This window comes from Bombus huntii, chromosome 4, assembly GCF_024542735.1.
Source record: "Bombus huntii isolate Logan2020A chromosome 4, iyBomHunt1.1, whole genome shotgun sequence".
NCBI classification, from domain to species: domain Eukaryota; kingdom Metazoa; phylum Arthropoda; class Insecta; order Hymenoptera; family Apidae; genus Bombus; species Bombus huntii.
Window position 1 is genome coordinate 16,502,853 of NC_066241.1, and position 23,125 is coordinate 16,525,977.

Consider the following 23,125-nt stretch of genomic DNA (forward strand, 5'->3'; position numbering starts at 1 on the left):
ATACGATGCTTCCTGTTTCCTCTTCCAATTTTAATTATCGTAGGTTATGTTAAGCAAATAGTGTAGATAATTTTCTTGCCTTCTTGCTTATTGCAGTAACAATAATTAATAATCAATTTCTTAAGAATTATGCAGACATCACTAGATTACAAAGAAACAATCACGAAAATTGTTTTTGAGATTATCATGGTTTTCGATAAGAAACCAAAGATTTCGCTTAACCACCGGTTATTAGAGGCATTGTTCTTCCAACGGAAGCGAGAAACTGCCTCGGGTCATAATATTCCCGGTGTACACGTTACGAATGTGTGAAGAGATAAAGTATTCTCAGTAGTGTGCTCGGAAACATTCTTAACATGGCACGCGAGCAGTCGTAGCCACGAGTATTCAGTTAATTCCACGCAAGTGGTTGCTTTTGTGCCATCAGCGGTGTAACGGCATTGTTGAAATAAAATGAAATTACTCGTATGCGAGTATCATCAAGAGACGTTGAAACTCTTCAATGGAATGATCGTAAGGCGGCTGTGGCTGTAATTCAAGCCGCGACGTGCATCGTTCTTCAGGCAGGACCGATTGCATCGATTTCCCGCGACGCAGCGGTCGATTTTGAATTGTAATTACCGCATTCATCTCGCGTAGCACGTAGCACGCTTAAGCACGCTGCAACGGCAACATACATGCCGCATCCCGGTGCATCTACATAGATGTAATCCGTGGACTGGTAACTTTGTTGGAAGTAATTTTCGCCGAGTAAGAATAATTTCGCGTTCACACGTCGCTTGGAGCTTTCGTCAGTCGAAGTTAGGGCGCTGCCTAGGCTGGAGGTTAGGGTTGGCTGGAGTCGAGAGAGGAGCCATGGAGGTTTGGGGTTAACGGTATGGTGGTACTGGCGACGACGGTGGTGGTGGTGGTGATGGTGGTGGTGTGGTATGGTAGTGGTGGTGGAAATGGTGGTGGTGAGAGAGCAACTGCGCAGATCCCAAAGTCTTTCAGCCGCGAGTACGTAGGCAAACTCCGATTCAGTAAGGACTGACTGTTCCCGTTTGCAGTGCAGCTCGAAATCTCAGGGAGAAACCGCGGTCTTTCGTCCTCTCTTTTTCCTTCTCTTTCTCTTTCTGTCTCTGTCTTCCTATCTTCCTATCCACTCTGTCTTTGTTTTCCGTCTGTACCATCCTACTCTAGCCATCCACTCTCTTTTCTCGCGTCTTTTGTTGTTAGTTCCTCTCACCGCGGCAAAGTACGTGCTTAACTTTTTCCGTTTGACCGACTGTCTGTCTGTCTCTGACACGAAGTTCGTGGCACGAACTACTGTTTCGATTCTTTTTCGAAGCCATTCTGGTACACGCTAGATTGCTGTTCGCGGACCGATGTACTACACGAGCGAGCGGGGCTCGTGTCTCGCGCAAATTCCGACTGTTCCCCATGGTTAGTCACGTGGCTGGCCAGTGATTCGAGGAAATCTGGTTGGCTTCGTTTCGGGATACCGTACGAACGGTGCGTTCCGGATGAAAGGTGCGTGTGCCAGTTGATCAACGCTCGTTCGACCGTTCGACTCGGCTCTTACAGCTCGGAATCGAAGTCCCGAGGACGTGTGTGCAAAATCGACGGTGGACCGCAGGTCGATGTGCACAACTCTGGAGAGACGTACTGAAACTCCACGTCTGTCGGTGTAAGTATACCTAACCACCCTTTTCTTTCACGCTGACAATGAGTCACGGACGTATCCGCCTCTGGCGGCGAGTCAGCTGTACGCCAAATGAAACGATTGTTTTTCTTTTCTCACGTAATCATATAAAATAAATTTGTACGTGTTTTGTTTAGTTAAATGTAATTGTAATTCTATTTCGTTGGCTTCTTTTGTTACTAAGAGTGTATTTATATGGTTCCAAAAGACCTCAAAGCAATCGTTTGCCAAAGAATAGTTCAAAGCTAAAGACTAATTTATAGAAAATCGAACTACGATATTTTTGTACATGTTGGAAACGATTGTTGAGTTGAATGTAATTATAAGTAACTATTTATTCCTCTCGTTGCAAAAGGCGTATTTATACGGCCTCAAAGGTAATCATCAATAACTATTTACTAAAGAACAGTTAGTATTTATTTGCCTCAAAGGAAAATCATTTGCCAAAAGCGTATATATACATTTTCTTTAGTATAGAATCATCTTTATTTACATTTACATCTATTATACTATAATTAATTATACGAATATATTTTTATTATATTAACCAAAATAATTTCAACTTGCCTCAAATAGTACCGTAGTAAAAGAGTTAACAACGTATTATCACATTATAAATTATTCATTCTTTCCATTGAAGATTTGAATTAATTGTTATAAGAGATTAATTATACTTTATCTCGTTTACCAAGCGTATTTTAATGTATCGGCTACATACGTAGCTCTATCCGTTCGTAACGACCTTTCAGAGCCATTAACTTATTAAAAGATTAATAATCATGTAATATACATTATATGATGGCAGAATGATTTATAAAATTAATTTTCATATGATAGTGTCCACAAATAGGACGTTTCATCCCCTACATGTTAACCAACGGCAAAATTCGATTCAGCAACACCTGCCGGTGCAGGACGTCGATATTTTATTCGAGCAACAAACCCTCGCTGCATCGACGACGCGATTAAGATCTCCTTAACCGGCGGCAATTTTCGATGAACGATCAAACAGGCGCGGGAACGAATATTATTACCAGGCAAAGGTTAATATGATTTCGCAAAAATCCGTGGTCACAAAAGCCGGCACGGTTCAATGGTTTATCGTTAAACGGGAATATAACTGCAGGCAACGGGTGAATCGAGCCAGCCAGTCACCGATTCCGTGGACTGTTAAATATATTACATCGCTTCTATCGCGAGAAAACATATAAGCTCGAACTTCATAATTATTATAATTTCCTAACCCGTTTTGCGCATAGATCGAACTGATATTGTTAGCGAAATTCTGTAAGTTACAAGTTCTAATAAATACCATTACATAACGGTAACTGCAAATAAAGTTCTGCAATAGTTAATTTTAACAAGATAATTGATCAGTGATAACTGATAACGAAAGCGAATGAAAAATTATAAAAATTATTTATGCAGCATATGTCTATAATCTAAAACCTGACACTTGTCGACTCACTAAATTTACTAGTCAGTAAATTATTGTGCAAGAGAGCTCCGATATCGAGAGAGTGGAAGAGGGGATGGTCGACCGTACAGGGGGATGGAGATATACTTCTAATCCTGATAACTCTCTTTCACAGGGGTGGAACCCGTTAATGAAATGCACCCTTACCCCGTTCTCTGGATATTACTATTTTTCCATGGAAAAGCCGACCGAAAATATTCTTGGCGATTATTAACATCGGCTTATATCGCGCTGCCAGGTATTAAATACGCGACGGAATGCGCGTTTTCGACCTTCCCTTTCTTCCGTCCTTCGCGTTGTCTCTTCCCCTTTTTCATTAATCCCTCCATGGAATTAAATTGTTGCCCGTGTTACATGGTGGTTAACGGGGAAATCGGTGAAATTAAAGGACTTCGGCTCTGTGACTCCCTGAGACGATACTCCTCCAAGTAGTCTCAGCGAAGTTCATAAATCATGCGTGCGTCCACTTGTTCTTCATCGACAAATACTTGCACCCGTGCCACTTCTGGTTCGAATGTCTGATTAATAATGTCCGATGTGTACTCTATGCGAAGCAAATTGCCTTGGTCTCGCAGAATTGCGTTTAATATCGCGACGGGAAGGTTCTCCCCTTCCGGCCACCGATCTTCATCGTCGAACATGCTCGTCCTATTGTTTGCCTTTCTTGCTCACCGTCTATTTGGGCCTCGTTCTTTACTTGAAAACAACTTGAAAACGTAATGTTTAATTAAATAATAGTTTAGAAATGATTTCGTGTTTAATTGAACGTGCTGGTTTAGTACTATTGTTAAATTAAATATCGAATACTATGTTGCCAATAACGGTACGGTATTGGAATAATAGTACGTTCAATTAAACCTCATTTGATGATAGTAATACTAAATGAAAGTATATTCTAAGTACGTTAATATGTAAAAAGATTATAGTGGAAATGCCAGATAAAAATAAAACATTTTGTTATAGTATCTTTAAAGGCTTCTATCTTTCCTATATTTTTCTAAGATTTTTACGGGAAATGAAACGATTTGTGGATACGTAAATATTTGATTTTTAATACACGGTCGCTACCGTACGACTAGACACATTTTTTTCTACGCGAAAAAAATAAATCCACAAGGTAGAATAAAATTTTGTCAGGTTCGATGATATCGCGAATTAATTTCTCTGTATATTTGTATTATTTTTTATATTTCCTACGTTTGATAATTGGCAAGGTATCAAGTGATTCACTTTTGCAATTCGTTTTATTAGTTCAACAGTGTAATCGTTTTAAGGAGATTTTGTTGGGATTTCTGGGTTTGATATCGTTCGATTTTTATTCATGGAATCGCATTAAATTCATCGTCCATTGCAATAACGACCGTCGAACAATTAAAAGGAAAAATATGAATTTGATACTTGAAAAAATAAAAAACAGAAATGAAATACATAAAAATGCATTTATTGAGAACAGCTCTAGCGAAGCACTTCAACTTTCCTTTAAAATCGTTTTTTATATCATCGATAATTTTACATTCTACATCTTTATATCTGACGCTCGATTAATTTTCTTTATACTGCAAACATAAGGATAAAACTGATGCATTTATTTAAGAATACCCCCAACAAATTGTAAGAGATATTTTGAATTTTATCTCTTAATTTATTATCGTAGAAGAATAAGCTATGGTGAATAATCGCTTTTTTAAATTAAGAAACAACTTTGCTATCCACAATGTAAAACCAATGTAAAAACTCCACAAAGCTTAATCACCTTAAAAGTAATGAAAAATATACGAAAGTTATGGATCGTACTGATCAAACGAGATTTACAAAAAATGCACTAAATGTAAAAATATTCGAAAAAAAATATTACTAAATGTAAATGTAAAAAATATTCGATCGTAAACTTATGAAATCAAATAATTCTTCCAATCTGCAAATCTACCGGGAATCCATTCTGTCCAATTAAAAACAGTAAGCTCTCGTTGCAAACAAAGCCAGCAGATTTCACACAATTAAAGCGGAGGTTTGAATGCAGCGTCCGATACGATTGCTTTCGAATCGATCTCCGAGAAGTGGAAGAGTCCAGAACGAGCTCTCTAGTCTTGCAGTAAGACTAAAGAAACGGATTCAAGGTATGATTATCTGGAATCTCGCGCTTGTTTCGTCGTTGATGTTTTTATCGTTAGAGGTAAAATACGATGAAAATACGGGAAAGGAGGAATGAGATAAAAATTGCGAAACAGGCAGGGTAAGAGCCCCCCGAGAAATTTTAATAACCGCCAGGGATATCGGCGCTGGCTACTTTTTCGAACCCGGAATGGTCGATCGACTTCCAACTCACTCGTGGTAAATCACACAACTCTAACACCTGGCCTCTGTGTGTTCTTCGCTCATGGATGAACGCATTCGCCTCGTGCACGCTATACACTCTGATTAGTTTCCTCCTGGTTGGAGAAAAGGTATTCCTGAGAGCGATCGCATTTAAAAACCGTGGCCTGTGAAAATGGGCCACAAATGCGCCGGGCAAAAAGGCCCGAAGGGGGCGAGATGAAAGTGCACCGAGACAGTTTATGTCCGTGTAGGAATTTTCGCAGCTTCCAACCGAGTTGCATCCGGCAGAGAGGGATGAAAGGAAGAAGCGTTTTCACTGTAGTTATAAACGTAGGACGGAATAGATGTATCGTGGCTTCTTCTTACGCCGTGTATTCAACGTTGTTCGTAAACAATGAGACGATTGTCAACATTCAATGACCACTCTATGATTTTCTTATGAACACTGCGTGTAGATTCATATACAGTTTTCGAAATTTATGAAAAAATATTTCATGTATCTACTATACAGTATTTACAAGAATTTTGGTGTAAACGCTTTAGGGGGCGAAAGTTCTCTTCCATTTTGTGAATCGATTAGAAATCAGCTTTGTTGAAAGGATTTTAGTTTGTCGAAAAGGTCGCAAGGTGAATGCTATTACTTGTTTTTTATTCAAGATATAAATCTTCTTTGTTTGCGCTGTTGGAAATGAAGGAGGTTTTGATGGATGTATTTAGCCGTTGTCTAGTATTACGAGAATGAAAACGAAAAAAGAGAATAGGATTTCAATGGTGTTTGATACAGGATCAGGAAGATTTGTTGGAAAGGTATCGGAAATTTGTAGTTGATTGTTCAAGATTTATTGGTAAATATAACGGTATAGGACGCCAAGGGTATTTAAAGTGTCATAGGATTTGCCATCTATGATACTCTTTTCTAGTACGTTCGACGACTTTTGTAAAAAATTCCGAGTGCGAAAAATAACATTGATTGAACTTATACTATTCTCATAAAAAACTAGTTCAAGGTACTTATATACTGAAATACGGGCAACTTTTGACAGATAACAAAGATACGTAATTTTCTAACTCGTCTGTATCTTCAGGCGATACGCTATAAAAAAGCAGAATAGCAATAAAAAGGACCGGTCTTCAGAGAAAATCTGATTGCATCTTTTTTGCACGTGTCCGTTCGTAAACTCAATTATTCGTTCCTTTGTCGACTTGATCGAAGAACAAGAGGGGCGTGGAAAAAAGAAATACCGGCGGCGGCGGTAAGGGACGTAAGTAGCAAGGAAGTCCACCTGGTGTCCCTTGATGCATCCTCGTTGGAAGGCATTTGCTTGTGGCTATTGACGCCGCCTCGCCTCTCGACCGGAGAGGAGATTGTATTCTCGCGAGCGGTCGAATTAAGCGGTCGTAGGGCGCGAAGCACGGTGGAAAAGCCGGAGGGCTATAAATACAAGGATAGGGGAGGGTAGGTGAAACGGAGGTGGAGAGACAGTGTCCTCGGCACAATGCGTGCCGCACCAATCCTATTTTCAGAGATACACATCTCTCCCTCCATTCGAACGGAGAGAAAAAGCGCGAGACAGAAATGAGAGCGGGGAACTTGGAAAGAGAGAGAGAGAGAGTGCGAATAGAGGACACGAAGAAATAGAGGATGGATAGGGACATAACCGCTTTATCCCCGCGTCGAATCGTTTCTTCGAGGTGGCTGCAGCTGTCTCGACGCTTCTTTAAAGTCCATCTTTCTCTGACTTCAACATCCGATCCCCGGGAACATTAGAAATGTAGAGTACGCGATCAAGGATGCCGAAATCGTCGTTTCCGTCCCCGAGACACCCGTTCAATCGCTCTTAATGCCTTTCAGTGCACGCCACGCGATTCGTTTCCGTTTTTCATGGACGTGAGTATTTTTGTTCGTGCGTACGGGCATCGAATTCTTCGGAGCGAGCTACAAATCGACGCTCGTAACGTGAATTTTGTTAAAGCATACGAATTAACGACGAATTAATGACTAGAGGAGAAGCTTGTGATCATTTCATCAAATCATGCTTTGGTAAGCTCGCTTCTTTGCGTGATATTTTGAAGCAAATGAACATATATAGACACGTAAAAAGAGAAAACGATTTCTTAGCACCTAAAATACCGCACGATCTCTCAGAGTCGCGGCGCTACCTGTTGTTCATGGAATGTCTTCAAATAGCTGGTAGTCTCCTATATAGAAGGAAGTCTTTATCAACAGGGACAGAACGAACGACTTCATAATTGAAATTATTTCCACGTCGGTGTTGTGGGTGAGATCTCGTTCCGTAACAGATTTCGCTGTTTTCACTTGTCTTTACGTCCATGTTACACATGTACATACACACGTACACATGTACACACACGTAGCTCGTTCATTCACGCGTGCACACAGGCACACGTAAATACACGTGAGAAGCTCGATAAGGGAAGATTTATTGGCGAACTTGCCGTATATAGAGAACGTACACATACGTTTTAACTGTTACGGCAGTTCGCAGCCACTTTTCGCGGCTGGTGTCCTACGATTTAAGTTTCAGGAGAACGGGAGAGGCGGACGAGGATAGGTTCTCCCGTTGGTGAACTTGTACCTTGCACTTCAACTTTATGCACGACACTTTGAAGGGCGGATATCGTGTTTGCCTTTGTTACCAACTTTGTTTGCCGACTGGCTTTGTTTACAGCCCTCTAGGTGGTAGGTCACGGCTCAGGAAATCCACTTGAGAAAGATTTCTTTTGTCTACGGCAACTGCGCCATTAATTGACTCGGGGGCCCACAACAAACGAGTCTCCGCGTATTCTACCCCCGTGGAACAATGCGATTACTTACCACACGACCAACAACATTGTGGAATCGAACAAAGGAATCGGAAAGAATCTCATGGGAACATACGCCCTGATAGCCAATAAAATAGCCGCGAGTAACGTACATCTTACGGTTTTGTAAATTAATCGTTCGCTCTAATACGATCTTTTTTTGGAGAGAAGGGTGCTTTCTTCTCTTGTTTTCTTGGGGCTTCAAGATGGTGCATTGTGCATTGTAGACGATTGTTCAACCAGTACGTGAATCTTTAAAGGTATGTAGCTGATAAAATTCGTCATATTGAATGTTCGTACATTAATGATGGAGAAATGGTGGGATTGAAGTATCGTTTCAGGGCATAGTAGAATTGGTCGATAACCGAAATGCTGATTATACGAGTATCAATTGTTCAAAGTAAATAAGCAAGCTATGCATATTCTATGCGTAAACTATGCATTTCAGCATATCGTAGAAAATTGGTATTATCGAAACTAGTACTTTGTGACTTTATGACACTGGGAATTTCTTCGTATTTAAATACAATTAGGCAGTTCTCAACAAAAATTTTCAGTAAACAATTTACATAAAAAACATTGAAACGTAAAATTCAGTTAAAAATCCCATTAAAATCCAGCGACTATATACGTAAAAGCAACATACATTGTATTCGCAAAGTCATAAATTCATATTTAACGCGATAGTAAAAACCGAAGCGGTAAAAAGCCCGCCGGTATTCCGGCTTTGGGCCGCAAAAAAACTAAGACGCGCCACCGTTGTCAGATAACGGAAAATAGAAGTCGCTTGTTTCGCTCGTATTGCGAAACGTCAAACGCAACAATGGGGCATTAACGTTTAAAAGCGGGACAACAATGAAAGATAGTAATTATTTGATAATAATCGACGATATCCATCGACTATCTGTCTACGATGTGTCGTTTGCGCGACAGCATTAAAAGAGGAAGAAGCAACGTGTTTAATCTCCGGTTTCCCGTAACCGCAACAAACTAATCGAACAGCCCACAAAATACACCTGTAATTGGATCCACTGCATCCTGACTGACAGATGGAGGGTATTCCCTGTTTCGTATGAAAATAGGTAGCAAAAAAAGAAAGGGAAAAGAAGAGAAGAATGGAAGGTTCTGAAGGCGAGAGACAGGAAGTTCTCAGGAAGACAGGAAACAAAGTGCGGTGAAGATGGCAACAGAGGGAGAAAGTTTGTAGTTACACTTTTAAGACGAAGGCACACCAAGATTTTCTGCTGCTTCAGTCATGGAACTTGTCTTATTAGATGTTTAAGACTGTTCACTTGGACGGGTTTAGTAATAGTATGAATAAAAGAAGGTTTAGAGTCATGATTTTTATATTTATAACTGGTATGATATGAATTTTATTCTAATGAAAGAAATTGTAATTAGCTAACTACTTTCTAATTTAGTTGTAACTTTTCATATTTTTATCCGAAATTACTGAGTTGAATAAGGGGAGGAATATTTGTTTGGTAGTTAATTTGTTATGACTTTGATACTGTTATTCAATTTTAACGAATTAAATAAAGAAATGAAATTTATCCAACATGAATACCAAAGAGGAATTATATTTGCATCCTTAAAGTGATAATCAATTTGCTACGCTTTTTTACAGTTACAATCCCATTCTGAAATGTACATGAAACATGAAATGAAACATGAAATTTACATGGAAATGAATCTTAACTTTTCACATGACAGGTAATCTATTAAAGAAGAAATTCAGGAAAAATTTATTACGGTAATATATCAGGAAAACAACACGTCATATTAATTCGCAGAAAGAACCGGACAGAAAAGCTGTTCGCCGAAAGGATTTACCATCACCCAATTGTACATAACTCAAACGTTATAGCTTCATTTTTATACATCGGCTTACATCGAAGCACGAAGTAACGACATTGTAACATTTACCGAATTAAACCGGCTCTCTAACACCCATAGCTTCCCTCATCGTAATTTTTTCGTCATACAAACGCTTCCGTTCCCCGCTGTAAATCACAGCGTGGAACGTCGTACGCGTGAACGTTCCTATATTTCATCGCCGATAAAAACTGGACTTATCGAGCGTAGAATAAAAACGAAGAAAGGGGAAAAAGGAAACGAGAGAAAATCACCCAGGGAATTAACATTCGGGTCGTAAAGTAAATCATACGGCGTAAAATTAGGGGCCGTTAAAAACTCCTCCCTTGAAACGTTCGGGCGATACATGGAAAAAATGGCTGGACGATGAAACACGATAAATCCGTGACTTCTAGACCACTCGGATTGCATACACCGTGGATCTAAATTCGTGGTACAAGTGAAATCAGACAGATTCTATATGTGAAAGTGAGACGAAAATAATTCCACGTGTACGTGAATTTGTATAATTGTCAATTAGCCAAAAATAAACAATTGATAGAATGTTGTCCTATATGCAAAACAAGTTAAAAGTAAAATTGTTTCGTTTAAGGTGAAGAAAATAGAGTTTGAATACGTTTACACGTACTAAAAATTTTTTTAAAAATGAATTTTCTCGGGAACGAGTTTGAACGAATAAATTCTCTTCTACATCTCTGATTTACTTTTGCATACAGAATAACCTCCTATGGATCGTCTATTACTAGTTAAGTATAGTTAAGAATTAGACAAATTCACGCCATAAAATTTCCCTAATTTACACGATCAGTTGAGACCCATAATATAGTGTATACAGTATACATGTTGTCCAGAAGAGCAAATAAAGAAGTTTGAATGCACAACTAACGATATCATCGGCGATTAATGCAATGTTAATTAGCCGTGTCTCGGAATGGGGTGCGTACCGTACCAATTATACCGCGGTTGTATTAGTACTGTTTTTCGTTCAGGCTTCGTGGCCTGTTGCGATCGAAACGCTGCTAAATAATTCAACAATATAGTTGCAGCGTTACCGAGCTAGCGCACGCTGGCTGATAAAGAGTTGAAAATCACGGAACGGGTGGAAAAAGGTGATTTTTTCAGCGGGAAGCCGGCCGCGAGACTATCGATTGCGTCTTGAAACGCGCGTACGACGACACGCGGAGCGGATTACGCCGGAAAGACGCGTCGCGATCGCGTTACCATGCAAACCAACTTAGCACTCTGTCTGTGCGGTGGCATTTTCGATCTTTTAAGGCAGCAGGATGTCGTAAATATTTGTTGTTCGATGGAAAAAAGAGAAGAAGAATAAAAGGGCAACGATTCTTTCGTGGAATGGGGATCGTGATTAATATTCATTAGAAATGGGGGAAAAAAGACAAAGGAGGCAAATACAATAAAAGGGAAAACAGGAGGGGCAAACGAGGAAAAGGATAGAGGCGACCACTGAAAGAGGCACTCGCGCGTCGACAATAAAAATGATATCGCGCACAGTATGAAAAGCAAAGGGTGTGACTGCTGGACGACGGAGGTGGTGGTCGTAGTACGAGCATGCAGCTGGCTCGAGAGAGGATGAACGAACCGGGAACTCGCGCGGATTCTCTACGGGTATCTTTAATATCTTTAATCCACACCCCTACGCGGGAACGCTGAAGGAGGAAGTATGCATGTGCACAGGGAGCACCCCGTGCTATACATCGTACAGAGAGCTCGTAGACATGCTCACGGGGGGTGAGCTCCTCTGTGTTTGAGCTACGCAGGCGCGGTTTATCGACTGCCGCATATATATACACGGAAGCAGAGAGAAAGAGAGAAAAGAGCGAGAAAAGCGTTTCGTTTCGTTTCGTTTCGTTTCGTTTCGTTTCGCAGTAACCCGAACAATTTCTCTGGCCGTGCAGGATCCTCCTCTCTCTTCTCTTTGTTCGTCCACCGTTCGTCTCGGCTCCGGATATTTGTCCGGATTGCAATTGCACGGGGCTTTTTCCTACTCGTTTTCCACCCCCTCGTGGGACACCACGCTTCTCCGCCTTTGCTTTCTTCGGTCGTTCTTCTAATGCTCTCGCCTATTTCCCCTGTTCTTTTTCGGTGTCCTTCTTTGCTACCTCCAACACCACTCTCTCCTCGGTTTTACGCGACGTTTTCCTTCCTCTGGCATCGTCTCGATCTCCGCGTAAAGCAATATTTCACAGAGAATGGACGCAAAGTCCAACCACGAGTTTACGATACTGCGGTAAAATCGTTTCGAGATGCTCGATGACCGATCAAGCGGCGGCATCCCTTCTTGAAATACGAACCGAATAGAGGTAGCTATCTGCTTGGTTTTTTGTCTGAGTCTACGTATATACAGGGTGTTCTGTAAACAGGAGAGGGATAAATAATACGCTTATAAAATATATAATATCACGCGTTCTCTCTTATTTAATATAATAAACACATACGTAGATAAAGATACTAATCTACAAAGGAATCCCTTAATACTCAGACAAATATTCAAACTTAATTTTCTCTAAAACAAAATCACGTGTAAAGAAAAGATGTCTTCCACGTTTTCTGCTTATTTTTTAAATTACCTCTTCCATTTGTATCACTAGTTAAAAGACATTCTATATACATATAGATACAAGCGCGTGTTAGAGGGAATGAGTCGCGAACATTGCGCATCCAGTCCTTTTCTTTCGAGACCATTCGCATCCCCTGGCTCTATCAGGATACCAATTTCGCTCGAGTTGCACGCAGGGCTGATGTCGAGTCTCGTGATTTGCATAATTTTCTGGCAACCACTGGGAAGCATCTTCGAACGGGAGCGCGGATGACTTGGACGACGGGGCTGAATAACGTTTTCGACGGACCTCCTCGTTCTCCCTCAGCGCGCCTGTTGATCGTTTTATGAAAATTTCATGACACGGCCATCGTGACGGGATGGGTCGTTCGACCTCCTCGTAATACCTCTTCGCTCTGTACGCGTTATAATATTCGATCTGAGTTAGAGAGGGTTCATTACGAAAATCGCCGAGGGCGATTGCCGCAATCGTGCGCGCCTTTTCGATTATATCGATATAGGATGGGCCTGTGTAAGGTATAAATCGCGCGGGAAACATCTGTCCTCCGGCGTAGAAATTCCAGCCGCCTTCCGTTCCCTCAAAAATATTGCCCTTCTCCCATGACCACTCGGTAGGACCGGTAAATTAATAGCCGTTCGGTTCGTTAAACGGCGTTAAATCCGAGGGTGTTCGCTGTCGAACCTCTTATTCGAACCTTGTAACGAGTTATCGGGGCCCATTTCGAATCGAGCAGCTGTCTCTCGAAAATGTAAATGTGCCTGGTATTTATTGTTTCCACTCCCTTTTTCTTCTTCCCCGCCTTCTTCTTCTTCTTCTTCTTCTTCTTTTTTTTCGTTCGTAACCATCGAAGAGAGACAGAAATTTTCCTTTTCTCTGAAAACTCTCTCCCTTCGTTATTTTTGTTCATTAAAAATAAGAACTGCCCCTGTCGAAAGGATATGCGTCGTAATTAAGACAACATTAGTAATTAATTATTTTCATTATTAGAATTCTCTCCTGTCTTTCAATTTCACGAAAAAAATATGAAAAATATTAAAAACTTCAACTTAACTGGATCGAGTTTAATTCGATGGTCAGGGAGTGCATTCTATTCTCCAACTGTCAAGTCGAAGAAGGAAAACCCCTTACGAACAGGTGATAGACCAGAGACCAACAGGTAGGAATCCGGGTCCATCGGTGCGGGTCAAGAAATGCATAAATTAAAGTAGGGGCGCGCGCTAAAGGGTCCACTTCCCTGGCTGAGAACCTGTAATTTATTCTCGACGACTACGTCGTCGTTCAACGAGGCTAAGAGGACTATTCATTAAGACGAGCCAGCGTCTGCTTAAAGCGAGAACCGTTCTCATCTTGGTTTTACCGATTTCGCGGCTCTCGATTTGGGGCTAGTTTTTTCTTTTTTTTTTGTTTTTTTTCCTTGGCTCCCTAAGTTTTTTAACTCTCGATAATTTCGTTTGACTTGGAAGTTACACGATTCCTGTGTCTGAATTGGGTTAGGCAAAATAAACTGTTGCTAAACTTTCAGAGGTATATATATCATACTTACGAACCTGTTGGCTCATTCGATGGTCAGAAACTGCTTCAGTGCGGAATTAAAAATTTATGAAATGCGATTAATTTTAGTTAGCTCTTTTGATTTGACTTTAACAATTTTGATTTTGACAATTAAATTTAGAATTTATAGTCTACAATGAAAGAAGAAAGTGCTGTTTATTAACAGTATTTGCTACTAATCATTAATTGCCTATTAATTTGTACATTTTGATAAAATCATATACCGTTACCATAAATTTACTGAAATTTGTACTAAACAATAGTTAAAAAACCATATATTTTTCGAGATATTTAGATGGAACACTCATAATAGCTAGCTCCATATACCAATCGTATAATTCACTTCACATTGACTATCAGCAATGTATCTTAATTTAAAAATTAGTATGAAATAATTACATATTGGCCAGAAAGCATATGAATCAAATCGGCCTATGGGATTATAAGGGTTAATTCTAGTAAATGCAAAATCTGTTTCTGATACAAACGTAACAGTGTATTATAAAGCAAACAGGCTTTGAGAATTATTACGTCTAAAATATCGATAATAATCCATGTGACAAATTAATTCGTTTTCTTTTTCTTTTTTTTACTTGATCAATTGAAATAAAGAAATACATACATACGTTTGATGAAATATGCGTGCAAAGACCATTTATCTTCAAGGTATAAGGCATTGTGGTCTATCTATGATTATTTATGGGTCTCTACAAAGAAAGAGGAATTCATCGTATCAATCATACGATGTATCTATCGGTGTCAAAACGATAAACAGAAAGGTTGTCTAAAGATGAAAGAATGCTATGAGATAATCTATGTAGCCTACCTTTAGAGATTAGGTCTAAGGAGACGAGTTCAGCTGTTTCTAAAAATGAACGGTGGATATTTCGAACATTTATTGTAGAACGAAGTTTTGTAATGTCCGACTAACTAAATGGAACCTCTTGTTCCGAACAATTTTTATATTCAGTATTTTTATTAAGAATTATTCTTAGTTAAGTATGTTGTTATTCAATATTTTTATTTACCTTCATGTATACTAAGTGTCTTTAGAACTTGGCATGACCGTTTTTAAAGCTATACCTTTTAACTTTTTAATACTTATTATTGCCGCGTCGTAATATTTTACCATAATATGCCATTTTTGTACCAACAAGCAATCTATTTATAATAATTGCCCCTATTTATTTAAAGTGGGGGAAAAGGTGAACAAAAAAATATTAGAAAAATTGTGACAGACAGTTAGACCTAATTTTCGTTTTTTTTTTTTCTCGCAAAGAAAAGAAATTCCAACCACAAATGCTTAACTAGGGAAGGGTGTAATAGAGCGAATATTTCAAATGGATGAAACGTGCGATCTGTTTAGCCAGGAAATATCAATAACGGATACCGATCCGTTGTTAGTTTTACACGAATAACAAACAATCCCGATTTCGTGCAAAGTGTCCAATGATATTAACGTTTAATCAGTTAGTGTATACGCTAGATCTAGGGTAATTGCTATACTGGAGCATTTATAACATCGCGTTCTTTCGGTTTCGTGTACACAACGTACGTGGCTCATGCATATTCGCGTTTTAGCGATAAGCAATAACGAGCACCTTTAATTTCGCTATAGATTCGAATAAAGCGAGATAGAAAGGTATTTTCAATTCATAACGACTGTGTTTTCATTTGCATCGTTCTGTTACGTTGTAAGAGTAATAATTAGTTTCTAAATTGCAATTATGTTACGAGTGCAGTACGAGTTGCTGCTCTCCCGATGGAGATCTCGTGAATTTAAAGGGAATTTAATTTCTTTCTTTCACGTTTTGTTCCACTTCATATTGTGATGTCATCGTGAGGTAACAGATTTTAAATTAAAGTGATTAAATGAATATCTAAAATCTTGCATAAATTATAAATTCAAATCAATAACTCTTGTATATCTGCTAAAACATTTATTAATCTTTAAATCGAAATAAAATACTTTTAACTTAATTCGTGCTCGCAATGCGCGACACACTTTATATAATTTAAATGGATTTCATAGTCCATTATATCTCTAAATAATCTTCTATCTGTTCAAATGTGAAAAATCAAGAAACTCATAGCACATCACGCATCCATTATACCTACATCAAATTGTAATTTTCCAGTTTGAAATTTTGTGAAAATTTTGCATTTTGCTACAGCAATTCTGTACATGATTATCAATTCAAAACTTTACAACTTTTCTTTCTTTTAAATACAAAGAAATACGTTAGACAAATTACACTGTTCAACAAATTTTTTTTTTTCCGATTTTGCAAACTTCGGAGACGCGCACTTTTTCGTACAATTTTTTGAACTATACAGGACCCTGCAAACCGTTTTTTCTTCAATGTTACTCAATGCCGGCGTGTAATGATCGCGCGCATTTAGCGGTTTCGTTAGACCGAATGGCAGGCAAGGCAACCGCTAATGTTGAGTACCACTGCCACCGCAGCGTGTGTTGTCAAACTGTTTCGTTTTTTTATTGGAATCGGAACATAATTTTCTAGTTTTTCTTGATGCTCTTCTTAGCAAAAATGCCTGTTCTATCGCGTGTTATAACTAGATTTTGTGCTGAACCTTTAATTTTTGAAATAAACTGAAAAATGTAAGCAAGAAATGATGCATTTTATGTGTTATTTTCACTTTTATCATTATTTAAACATATTCAAATGTTTATAATGCAAAAGCACATAATGCTTGCAAAATTGAAAATTTGCAATCTTTTCTTTTCAATTGATTTTTTCGAAAGCTATAGGTTCTAAGAAAAAACAGTTTGGAGATTCGTATTTAACTGCAAAAGCGTTCTAAGAAGCAAAATTTCTTTACATATAATAGAATAAATATTAAAAAAATATTAAAAAGTAAATATTACATATAGCAAAGATAAACCATCGAACTTTACGTAAAAATAGTTAAAAAAAGTAAATATAAAAATCTTTGAACAGAATCCGCCTCATCTTTGTAAATTTTGTCATATTAATTCGAAAGAAATTCAAAGACTATGTACACATGTGACAACAGAAGACGCTGAGAAAGCATAATCTTCGAGTAAATTAAATAACTCACGAGTGCCTCGCGTGTCGCATCAATTTGCATCCCGTTATTATTCCAACGGAACGATCAACTTCCGAACAACAATGTTACAAGTTCACGGACCATTAAGCGAGCAAATGAATTTTACGTACAAAGCGCGTCGTATCGCGTATACGTAGAATTTTACCCATCCCGACAACCTAGTTCGAAGTTAGTCGTCGCTTAATGACTTTTCTTTTGACGCGGCAAGAAAATGGAGCGTGTTGTGGATTATCACTCTCGTTCCGCCAAAAATTGCGCTTAATGACTTTTACCGCCGCCTCTGTGGCGACGGAGATGCCCAAATACGAGCCCAAAACGTCTATTACCTCCTTTATATTCGCTGCTGGTCAAAGATTTTCATTTTTACGATGTTATATACCAAAGAATAATTTTACATACAATACATATTTTTTATACTGCGAGACTTTATATACGTAAAACTCACGTAAAAAGCGTTACATACGTAAGAAACACCCTTCTTTTATAAGTATTAGGATTCCTGCTGATCTCATGCAATACATTTCTGATAAAGTGCACCAAGTTTGCGATAATCTTTCGTAGGATTTTAGTTGACTAAAAATAACATTTTTCATAGAGTATACAAAGATTTTTTGCGGTGAATGTATGTGATATACGCAGTGAACGTGTTAAAGAGCATTCGATGACACTCGAGACGTGTAGGATGAATAGGGATTTTGTATAAATTGAGATTGCTGTCTACAAAAATTAGAACCATTCATTGCTCACATAGACAGATGCTTATTTGTCACTAGAAGAGGCGTGAAATGCGGTCATGGAGCATAATGATTCCTCCAATTTGGTAAATTGAACCGACTGCATTTCTTTTATATTTGTGGAGCTGAAACTGGAAATTTTTTTTAGGACGAGAGAGAAAGAAACTTATGAGGACAAAAAAAAATGAAAAATTTTCGAGAACGTTACGATTGTACCGTGTGATTAATAAACTGCAAATATTTGTATAAATTAGTATCTTTGCGAATTATAACAATGAAAGAGATGAAATCTAAATAGAACAGGATTTGTACACATGTTGCCAAACCAGATCTTGATTATTGTACGTTGCAAAATATTCTACGTTCTTATAATTTCATATCTAAACTAATTCTTCAATTTATGGAGATATTCTGTTTACATCGAGAGCTCATCGGGGCAATGCTTCCGCTTTGACAAAATATTAAACATCGATTTCTTTACTTTAGATTGACATCGCAGTGATAGGTAAACGATACTGTATCTAGGACAAGTTAATGGAATAATCTGCTGGAAGATGTCCAAATTTTCTTACAATTAAAAACAGAAACTTTTCACATTATCCAAAAAAATTTCATAAAATAAAGAAAATAAATTCTCCGTGTCTTAATTTCCATCCTTGTTACCTACATAATGAAAATGGTGTTATATTTTAGCTTCTATTCTTTGAACAAATTTGTTAATACATCGTATAATCATCGTGTCCCAGAAACTAATCCGAATAAAAAAATTCTTGTCGCTCGAACAAGGAACACGTCGATCTATTAATGAAACGTCGATAAAGCGAAAATAATACGCTCACAGAGATCCAAGGTGTATTAGAAGTAAAAAGTGAATTAACTCTAAAAGTTCTACAAAACACTGAAAAATAATTTTTCTGACAATTTTTTCTTCCACTATTCACTTTATAAAAAATATTATTTACCATTTATTTTATCTTGAATCCACGTTTCTGATTGTATCTCGGGACCACCCTATCGTAAAAACCAAGCTCAACAGGACAGAAAACTTGTTATCGTTCCAACGAGAAGCCAGTCGGTCTCTTGAAATCGGTATCGAAATTGGTATATGCACCAACGATAAAGGAAAGTTGGATATAGTGTTCAGAGCGCGAAAAGCCTGTAGCTCGTGTAGCTCATAGCCATCGCTGCGGGGTGTAGCCTGCACCACCCTGCGGTTAGCCAAGAGCTGGTATGAGTTTGGCTCATCTTCAGTTCAGTTTCGGAGCCACCAAGGCTGGAACGAGATGAGTTGGAAACGGAAAAGAGTGGAGGGGATCCCTGTAAATTGAATGACTTGCCCCGTTATATGTTGCCCTCACCAGTTTTCTTTGCTTTATACCATTCTCAGAAATTGGCCAGAACCCGCGCTCAGATTCCATTATAGACAAGAAGTCAACGCACAACCTAGCCAGCTCGTTCGATGCCATTTCCGTATGTATTATGCATGGCCCAGACAAATTTCGTTATCCGTGGGCAGATAAGAAAACGCCGTCATTTATTATTTATTTCCCCTCTATCGGTAAACGGGAAAAATCCCCGATCCGGTCGCGACTACTGAATATTTTAAGGTGCTTTTCACGGGGAAAAATGGGAACTAAAGAGGACAACCATAACACGAAATGCAAATTATTAGACGTATCTAGAAGCTTTGATTATGTGAAAAGCCATTTACCGTTCGATCGTGGATACGTTCTTAATGCGTCGATTGAATATTGAAAACGAGACCTTTTGTCCCGAGGGCTTATGACACTTTTAACCGGTTTCGTTATATCAGTTCGCTGAAATCAACCGCTCGAAATTGATCGCTCTTTAAGCGCGATTTAGACGAACGATTTCCCGGCAATTTTATTCGTTTTTAATTGAAATTTTAACGCCGAGAATTAAAAGGGGATGGAAAGTCGCTTTGATACGAAAAATGGCAAATTTTTGGTGTATTTAAAGATCACAAAGGGAAAGTACGATGAGCATTTTTTTTGTGTTTTATAGGAGAGAAATTTTTATATTCGATATATTGTCAATCAAACATGTATTATCAAAATCCATTTCCTGTTTGATTTTGAGGTTGAATGTATTCTTTCATTGCCCTTTTGATTTATAAAAGACAAAAATCCTTAAAAAGGATTTTTACCTTAAAAACGTTTTCATCGTCAACAAAGTTAATTGCTATCGCATGTCTGTGGTATTGGTTTCGAATTAATAATAGAATCATCCAAATATATAACGCTAATAATATTTATCGTATTCGATACTGAAAGCATTAACGTACATAGAATGGAAATTTGATCTGTACTTTTCCAATAGAAAGATAGAAAATTTCTGATTAACAAGTTGAGTGCCGCGCTATTTTCATCCGATTTTTAGCTCAAGCTACCTGCACCGCTAATGGTAATCTATCACTCTATCACTTGGTTTACATGCGCTGAAAACATCGGTGGTTTGAATCGAAAGTTCAGCGTGGCCTATATATGTACACCTCACGCAATACTAAACGTATTGAAAACAAAACTTGGTCAAATCGAATTAAATAATATGAACCACTTTTTAAATTGTAAAATAGAGACTGGCAGTTGTGTTTTTAAATGTAGGAGGATCTTATTAAGATACAGTCTCAAGATGTTGTTAAACCACGTAAATGTGCCAAAACTATCGTACGTCTCCACGGCGGAGCCAAGTTTTATAAGCTATTCTAAGCAATCTGATGTTTGCCCGAAGTTACGAATTGTATCATGCGAACTCGACAACTGTAACAGCTAAGTTTCGCCACTCAGGTCTCGGTACAGTAACGGTCCAGTCTTTTTGCAAAACTTGCTCAAGAAAGGTCTTATCTTTGGCAAATAGAGCGCCCAGTAGAGTCGTTGTAATTAAACTTGTTATTAACGTACTCCTTTAGCAACATTAATGGAAAGAAATACTTCGCTTATTCCCCTAAAATAAGTGTGACGTTCGACTTGATATACATAGCTTGATTTACAAATAAGAAATTGAAATTCATAATGATGTAGCGTGATATAAGATAACGTTTTAAGTATATAAATTATATTCGTACTGTGGATGTTTATGCAATATCATATTTTTATGAACGTAACTAAATAAGCGTAACTTCAATAGGGATTTAGTGCACTCACTCGATATTATAACAACTTCTTTATTCTACACGTGTTATATATTTTTGCATGTTATGTACATTCGATGCATTCTCGTACTTTTCCATGAATTTTCCATAAATGCATAAACATCCTTAGTCTAGTAAATTAATCTAAACGCAGTAATTAGATCTCATAGAACACAACAGAACGCGTTTAAAGGTATCTCAGAGAGCAACAACTAAAATAAACTAATCGAACGAAGCAATAAAACGCTATAAGGAGGTACCTAGCCCGTCGTTGAAAGCCATGTAATACGGACCTAATTTCACGGAAGCGACCAACACAAATATTTTCCCCAGGCAAGGATCGTTTCGGCTAATACAGCAGCCCTTCACCCTTATCGTCCTCTGCTCGTAGACAAGTGTTGTTTATCAGACTGATGTCACTTATAGCGATGGCCAGAAAGCCCGAATTTCGAGGTAATCACGCTCCCCTTGATCCGGGCTTCGCGGGCACCCATCGGTTTCACCCTCGTCTTCACGACTTTCGTCGTCTTCCTCCATACCCTGCGAAGATATCCCCGCTTCGTGGAAAATCCGCTGTCTGGTCCAGCTACGACTCGATAGCTAGGACGAGAACGAAAAAGAGGAGAAAGAGAAAAAACCAGCGACTGATTTTCCGGAGAAAATAACGCTCGACCTGCCATACGGGATATTACATACTGCGGATGTTAACGTTCACCCCTGTTATATTTTTGTTCTCTCTTCTTTTTTCCCTATTCTTTTTTCTTTCTTTCTATTTTGTTTTTTTCTTTCTTTTTTTTTTTTTGCTGCCGCGAGGTCGCGGGTGCTGGGAGAGGGAGCAGAAACAGAGAACGGGGGATATATAGCTCTGTCAGATAGCGGAATGCTGTAAATCTGTGCATTATACATGACAGCGAGATCAGCGCCATTTGTTATTCCGGGCTAGAGAGAAAGGGGGTGCAGGGCGCAGAAAAGGGGACGTGAAAAATTATTGGCACGGCCAGCACTTACCGAAACGAGACGTTTTCGGATTCGCCGGTTGAACCACTTGCCAGGGGACTAGTTACGGAATTGAAATTATCGACGATGGCCACGCGTTAATGTTTCGTGGTGATGGTCGCCGACGGTGATCTCGCGACCGCGTTCCTACGAAATGCTCCTTTTGTGAAACGCGATTCCTTTTGTCCGCGACATCCTGCAACGCCGAGTGAATCAAAGTGTTTGAACGCCCGTGGTTAGATCTTTGTGTTGGCCTCTCTAGTCTTTTTTCTTTTCTTTTTTTATTTATTCAATGGGTCAATGCTGGGGGGCTGATCGTTTCGATGTAAACATTGAATCAAATTCCGTAGGAATGGATTTCTTTGGTCCATTTTAAACGCCTCGATCAGCTTTCGAGGTTTTGGGATTCGATATTATGGTAATGATATTATAATTCGTGATTTTAATAACTTTAGTATCTAGACACTGTACTGACAACTTTTACTTTGTCGCACTGTGATTCTGACGTATTCACGTATTATGATTTTGATACATTTTCACGATGATGAAAGAAAATGTTTAATCGCAAATTGCATTAATGCATTAATATGGTCTACTTGGGAAGAGTATAATTTTATTTTACTGAAATCGTATTTTACTGAAATAAACGATAATGTCTCGAAACTGTAGATAAAATATACACAGAATTCGTTTGATGCATTAATAAGTTCAAAATATATTCATATATTTATGATGATAATTCAATATTTCACATACTCTACTAAACTTCGTTTTCAGAGTACTTGGTTCCATTATTCCGTCATTATTGTAGTTTATTATGCGACTCTACATTGTAGGTTAAAAATAACG

At 38.5% G+C, this 23,125-nt stretch overlaps 1 protein-coding gene across 1 annotated transcript in view; it reads left to right on the forward strand.

Moving 5' to 3' along the window:
* Window positions 1–644: 644 nt before the first annotated feature.
* The window catches only part of LOC126865318 (carboxypeptidase N subunit 2-like), a 37,041-nt gene continuing 14,560 nt past the window's right edge, over window positions 645–23,125 (forward strand). Inside the window, exon 1 of the mRNA XM_050617750.1 lies at window positions 645–1,669. The gene's annotated coding sequence lies outside the window, so the exon portion shown is untranslated. The remainder of the gene's footprint in view (window positions 1,670–23,125) is intronic.